The sequence below is a fragment of the Palaemon carinicauda genome, chromosome 17 (genome assembly GCF_036898095.1).
Source record: "Palaemon carinicauda isolate YSFRI2023 chromosome 17, ASM3689809v2, whole genome shotgun sequence".
Lineage (NCBI taxonomy): Eukaryota > Metazoa > Arthropoda > Malacostraca > Decapoda > Palaemonidae > Palaemon > Palaemon carinicauda.
The window spans coordinates 280,933-288,840 of record NC_090741.1 but is presented as its reverse complement, the minus strand read 5'-3'; the positions used below and the strand labels follow the sequence as shown (position 1 = coordinate 288,840).

The 7,908-nt window shown below is 36.8% G+C and overlaps 1 pseudogene; it reads left to right on the top strand.

The window, feature by feature from the left end:
- The first annotated feature begins 2,867 nt into the window (after positions 1-2,867).
- On the top strand, positions 2,868-5,645 carry LOC137655986 (uncharacterized; annotated as a pseudogene).
- The last annotated feature ends 2,263 nt before the right edge of the window (positions 5,646-7,908 follow it).

Below are 7,908 nucleotides of genomic sequence, written 5' to 3'. Positions count from 1 at the left end.
TTTTACCTGTTCAATCATTCTCTCCTTCACACTTTTATAATCAACATCCCCTACACTCATTATCACACAATACATCGTCAACAAATACCCTGTCAAATATTCTCCTAACTCCCTAGCCCAAACTATCTTACTTTCACCATACTTAGCCTGACAGAATCTTTCATACTCCCTAAAAAAGTCATTCACATCCCTACTGCTATGTTCATTAAACATTTCACACCTAGGCAACTCTCTCATAAACACTGTCTTACATACTTCCTCACCTTCATTCTCACTACTATCTGCACTGCCTAATCCCTTCTTGTTGCCTTCTTTCTCATTTGAATACAATGAATCTAATTCTACACTCAAATTCCTAACTTTCACAATTGTCCTTTTACCCATATTCTAACTTACCACCTTCACCCATTCATGATCATCCTCACTCTCACCCTGACCTTTCTCCTTTTCATTCTTCACATTATCTTTACCTTTCTTCTCATTCTTCCTCTCACATTTGTTCATCCTTACTATGCTTAATTCCTTTATCTTCAATCTCACTATCACTACCTTCACCATTATAACTTACTTTATACTTCTCTTCCACTATCAACCCATTACCTGAAGCAGAAGCCACTCCTCTGACTGCACCTTCACCCATGGACGTATTCATCATTCCCATTACTTGCCCCATCATAGCTTCCATTCGTTACTCCATTTGTTCCTCATTCTCTTGCATCCATATCTCAAAACCTTCTTCCACTCTCTCTACAGTTCCCTGAATTTCCCTCAGTTTCCTAAGCATCTCCACATTCTCACAACTCAGCCTTGCATTCTCACACAACAACTTCTCTTTCTCTACAGACAACTTCTCTTTCTCTACGAACGACTTCTCCTCACGCTTCTTAATCAACTACATTTCCTCCCTAATTACTTTTAGTTCTTCTTCCATTTTCATCAACATTAAATATAATTTCTAATCCTACTTCAGACCTTTGTCCAACATTCTAGTTTCCAATCCCACCTCGGCAGCCCCTGTCCGAGCGCCAAAATAATGTGGCAGGATGTCACAAGAATAACCCACACTCCCTTAATCACTCCACCAGACAAATTGTCCCACAACAAAAACTTTCCCCTTACGTTATCAACTGGATTCATGGACAGAAGGGAAAAGAAAACAAACCATAACCTTAATACTATATTCCTTAAAATTAAAATGCTTAACATAAAACCATCCACAATCAAAATAATCACACCTAAAACTAATAAAAAACTTAACACTGAATATATAATAACTGTAAAACCATTCATATAAACACCCCAAAAAACTAACAAACTTAAAATTAATCGGCACACCAACACCAAAATATGTATGTTTATATGATATATTTTAATGACACCAACACAGTCATCCACAGAAAGCTGAACTGTCTTTTACTGCAAACCACCACAGCTCTGCGGGTAACACACTACAATGTGTGGCAATTTCCCACAACTGCCTCCCTGATTGGGGTAGTAGTATCATCGTCATCGTCATCATCATCATCATCATCAACCGGAATTTCATTCAATCCGGGTCATCAACAATTATCTAAATCTGAGCAGTCGTGTCAAGTTCCTTATTATAAGCCAGATCATCAACAATCAATTTCTCATTCAAGGAAAATCTCTCCAAAGGAGGAATTACGGCTGTTGAAATAAACAAAACACTTCAACGCTGGTAAAATAAAATAATAATAATAGTAGTAGTCCAGAATTCACACAACTGTCTCTAGCTGCAGTCAAATAAAAAGACATTCACCACTGCCCTAACCTGACTAAAAACATAAACAAACAAACAAACAACAAACAATCGATACACACTAACTACCTCACGCTCGCTAACAAACACTCTCTCTCTCTCTATCTCACTCTCTCTCTCTCTCTCTCTCTCTCTCTCTCTCTCTCTCTCTCTATCTATCTCTTGATTTGGCAAACAACAAAAAATAAATGAAAATAAAACAAAAAATAATCCTCCACAGTACAACCTAGGTAGGCTATATTAATGGTGGTGGGCTACCCTCAAATCTGCATTCTTGGGTGTAGACGCAATTGTTCCCCCTTTTCCTAACCCAGATGACCAGATGACTCTGTCACTCTGTCAAAATGAAAAGGTATCTTTTCTTGGTTGATGCGTTGACAGTAAGCAGAGTAATAAGAAACTAAATCTTTCTCATTCCTGTTTTCCTGAAGCTATTGTTAGCTTAGCTTTTCGATTTTGTGAGGGTACACTCTGGCATACTTCTATCTAGTTTCTCTTCCTCTTGTTTTGTTAAAGTTTTTATGATTTTTTATAGGAAATATTTATTTAATGTTGTTACTATACTTCAAATATTTTATTTTTCTTTATTTCCTTTCCCCACTTGGCTATTTTCCCTGTTGGGGCCCCTGGGCTTATAGCATCCTGCTTTTCCAACTAGGGTTGTAGCTTAGCATTCAAAAATAATAAATAATAATAATAATAATAATAATAATAATAATAATAATAATGATGAATAATAATAATAATAATGATAATAATAATAATAATAATAATAATAATAATAATAATAATAATAATAATTATTATTAAAATTGTCTTGATGGACTTGATGCTTATGGAGATGCAGACCAAAATAGTATTTTTCCTTTATTTTATATAGTAACTGCAGATTTCCTAGCTCCTAATTTCTCTGTTATTTTGTGGAAGTTAGCAAGAAGGTGTTCTTTTAGCATTTGTTGGAGAATGGGAAATATTACTTCATCACATAAATGCATTTGTGGTAGCTCAGGTTCACATGATTACGACCCAATTTCCATAACCACCATATTGTCTAAATTTTTTTAACGTCTTTGGACAAAACATCCATATGGGTTTGCTGAAGGTAATCATGTGTTTCCTAGTTTGCAATTTAGCTTTCTTATAGGCCTTGGAACATGATCATGACCTTCTTACAATCTCCAATGCTTTGAAGAGATCTCTTGATTGTGGACAGGAAGTTTGTATGAATGGCCTTTATTTTTAGTACTGCATTTGACCGTTTTAACCATGAGGCTATTGTTTTCAAACTCAAACAGTTGGGAGTGGGTTGGTCATTTCTTATCATTATTATTGAATTTTTAATTAATAACTCGCAAAGAGTTGTTGATGGTCACCATAGTGCGTATAGGGATATCAAATCTGGTGTTGCCCAGGGTATTGTTCTTTGCCCATCACTCTTCATAATATATACTATATGATGCTATTATCTTAACATTAATTCCATAGCCTGAATGTAGATCTGGGGTTTCTGAATCCCTTGATATAGATCTAGCTAAAACTAGTGCAAGGTGCAAATTATCGGGCATAAAGCTGGATGTTAACAAAACTAAAGTATAATTGTAAGAAGGTTGACATATATCAATAAGTCTGAATTCCTCTTGGCAAATGACACTTCACATGTAAGCTATTTGTACAAAAGAGAGAGAAGTTTATAATGAAATTGTTTGATTTTTTGGAAGAAATTTATTTTCAAAATATTCAACATACAGAAACGATGAAAGCCTTTAATCTGATTACTTTTACTTAAAGTTGATAAAATTCAACGAAAAAGTATGAAAGATTGGACATATGAAACGTGTTACAAATTAAATGATAAAAATTGAAGATAATTTGAATATTACCAAAATCTTATTAACTCAGTAGAAAGACGTCTCTCTCTCTCTCTCTCTCTCTCTCTCTCTCTCTCTCTCTCTCTCTCTCTCTCTCTCTCTCTCTCTCTCTCATTATTTTAGACCAGCTTATTGATTTTGGAATCAACAGAAACCTTTTGAGGTGGATACGTGGATATCTTCGAAATAGAGTCCCTCGTGTGCTGTTTAAGGGAGTATTGAGCACTGCAAAGGAAATTGAACTTGGTACTCCACAAGGGGGAGTACTTAGTCAATTTTTATTTGATATTCTCCTTCATCGCCTTCTCTCCTTGCTTCCTAATACTGATAACACAACCATCACTTGCTACGCGGACGATATTTGCATTCACTCAACATCTCCGGATCACTTGCAATGCTTCCTTTCTCCTTCTATGAATCAGCATCCTCCTGTGGCTTTATCATCTCCCCTGGAAAATGTAGAATCTTCTCCCCAAGGTCAGCAAGGAATCTACCAGAATTTATAGTGGGGAACAATGTTGTACCTTTATGCACACAATATATCTATTTGGGAGCACCAGTGCGAATTACACAATCCATTCCAGCAAGACTGAGAGTACATCCCATTGTTCAAGATCTGCTGGGACGGTTACAGCGACGCCTGACTCCTCTCAAGTGGCTTACTAATTATTCTGTAGGAGTATCTATCCCAGTTGCCAGAACCATATATATTGCTTTCATCCGCTCAGTGATAGATTATCTTTCCCCTGCATTATGTCAACTCTCCAGATCAACTCTACAGCCGCTTGAGAAATTCCAGAACCAAGCAATGAGATTTATTCTAGGTTGTTCAGCATCCACTAGAATTGTAAACATGCAACACGAACTCCGTCTCCCTCCACTTGTTGAGAGAATATACTCCACTGTCACCTACTTCAGTATCAAATGCCTGTATTACCCTCACCTCTCTCCTCACTATTCAAACATCATCAGAACTTCTCTCGATCTAGATGCACCTCGTCCACAACTACGCCAGGGGGGACGTACACTAGTTAGTACTGTCCGTTCAAGCATTCGGAGGCTTGACATCAACATCGTAGCAGAGAACGTGGATCATGGCCTTGCACCCTGGCAGACTCCTGTGCCGGCAATCTCTTACACTCCAGTCTCTAGGACTGACTTGCCTCAACTTCAACAACAACGTGCATTGGAGGCCATCGGCAGACTATCCTCGTCCCTCAGTGTAGCCCATCACCTCTACACAGACGGCTCCCTACAGCAGGATGGCAGTGCTGCATGTGCTGTTTTCTCCCCCACTTTGGAATCCCTGCTAGAGGGCTGGACAGGCCGTCGCCTACCAAAGTCATTAAGCTCCACGTATTGTGAACTACATGGACTTATAGATGCAGTTACTTTAATCACACGGACCAGAAACAACGGCTTAATCATCTGCGACCCGCAACTAGCACTCCAAGCCCTTTCATCACATAAGCCAGCATACCAGCCCCTGGTTACACAAATACATAGGGAACTAGACATGGCCAACATGAGTTCACTGGTAGTGCACTTCCTATGGATTCCCTCTCACGTGGGTCTTCTGGCTAACAACACCATTGACCATCTCGCAAAGGCTGCTTGTCAACTGGATCCTTCAGATGCTGATGCTCCCACTCCATCTCTCTTGTGCTGCAGAAAAATGGTGCGCCAAGCTGCTCGCTCACCTACCCATCATCGCAGTAATGCCGACAGAGCCACCAGTGCATCAATACAGCATTATGATCACTTCTTTCCTCACCAACACAAGTATCGCTGCAGTGGACTCATGGTTCGTCAAAATAACGTGGTTTATGCGTGTCTTCGGCTCGGTTGGCGACCAGTTTGGCAGGTGGCTGAGCAAGATGGAGTTCCTCATTTCTCCTCCTGAATGCTATGTGACCCACCCAACGCCAACACCCTGGAACACTATTGCCTGGAATGTCCACTTGTTAGTGACATATTACCCCGAAGACTCAAAGTAGTTGATACATGTAAAAAACTATTGACAGATAATAATTTGCTCGATGAGATCCTCATACGCCATCCTCACTTTGGTGGATACTGAATATCAACTGTTTTGTAATATTAACTAAAGATAGGCACAACTTACCTACGAAATCAAACTAAATTTAATTTGTATTCCATATAAATTCATTTGTATAACCTTTGATATATAGAAATGAACAACAATATTTCTAATATGTACAAAATGTCTGTCTATACTTTATTTTGTATTCCTTATGTACTGTAGATGTAAACAATATTGTTTTGATATGAACTTAAATGTCTGTATAAACATTATTATTTCTTATTTTTTGGCATAACTTAATTCAAATGTAGATGTAAACAATATTACTGTATTACCATGTACTCCAATGTCTAACGCCAATGGGCGCAATAAATTGATTAAAAAAAAAATCGGTCTCTCTCTCTCTCTCTCTCTCTCTCTCTCTCTCTCTCTCTCTCTCTCTCTCTCTCTCTCTCTCTCTCTCTCTCTCTCTCTCTCTCATTAAAATAGCTATTTATGATTATATTATCTTAGATTTTTAGACATACAAATACATTTTTCATATCAGTTCTTACATATATATTTATTATTGTAATGGTAACAACGAAAAGTAGCTTATGGAAAGCCTTAAAATCCTCATGCATCATTATCAAAAGATAAAAGTTCTTAAAAACGATGTTTTTTTTTTTTCTTTTTTTTTTTTTTTTTTTTTCAATTTACGGTTTTTGAAATGTGACTACATTAGTAATGCATGTTTACCAAGATACACGCCTACAATTAAAGAAGCATGGCTAACCTATGTCTTCTTTGGCTAATTTGAATGATTCTTAGATTGGCAACGAAGTGTTTAGGACATTTTCTTCTGTAATGAATAAAGGAGAGCTTGGACCCCATTTGGATAAACAATAACTTCAGAAAATGACGAAATTATGCAGGAATGATGAAACTTTAAAGGAATCTTTCAAACAAACATCCTTGATCAGAAAATTCTCTGATTGATATTCAGAGGAAATTTTTCAAATATTTTGAAAAAAAGGGGGTTCATCGAACAACATCAAAAACTATTGGATGTAACGAGCTAATTTCAACTCTTTTATTACTTCGTTCTTATGTTAAACATTTTTTATACTAATGTCCTCCTTACTGACAATAACCGTTGAGCGTAAACATATAAGTGTATCTTTAATATGACCCATTAGGATAATAACCTGTCTTGGCGCTAAATAAAGTTAGTTGTTCGAAAGCTGTGTTGGTAACAATTTGTCCCTCTTTCCGAAAAAAATATAAATGAAAAAATATTGAATGCCACCCCCCCCCCCCCCATACTATGGAGATGGAGGTTCAGGGAAGAAGAAGAAGAGGGAGACCAAGAAAGAGATGGAGGGACTGTGTGAGAGGAGACTTACAGAAGAAAGGGATTGATGAGGCAGAAGCGCAGAATAGAAAAAGATGGAAACAGCTCATCCGCAACGGCGACCTCATATAAAAATGGGAACCAGCTGGGAAGAAGAAGATATATATATATATATATATATATATATATATATATATATATATATATGTATATATATAGATATATATATATATATATATATATATATATATATCTATATATATATGCATATATATATATATATATATATATATATATATATATATAGATAGATAGATATATATATATATATCTATATATCTATATATATATATATATATATATATATATATATATATATATATATATATATATATATATATATATATATATATATATATATATATCTTCTTCCCAGCTGGTTCCCATTTTTATATGGGGTCGCCGTTGTGGATGAGCTGTTTCCATCTTTTTCTATTCTGCGCTTCTGCCTCATCAATCCCTTTCTTCTGTAAGTCTCCTCTCACACAGTCCCTCCATCTCTTTCTTGGTCTCCCTCTTCTTCTTCTTCCCTGAACCTCCATCTCCATAGTATGTCTCCTAACGTGGTCCTCATCTTTCCTCATCAGGTGCCCATACCATCTCAGCCTCCCTTCCTGCACTTTCCTTGATATTTCCACCACCTTTGTCGACCCCCTTATGTAGTCATTTCTTATCCGATCCTCTCTTGTCACCCCAGACATCCACCTAAGCATTCTCATTTCTGCCACATCCATTTTTTTCTCCTCTGTCTTCCTCATGCTTGCTGTTTTTGTTCCATACAGCATTGCTGTTCTTACCACTGTCTTATGAAATTTTCCTTTTA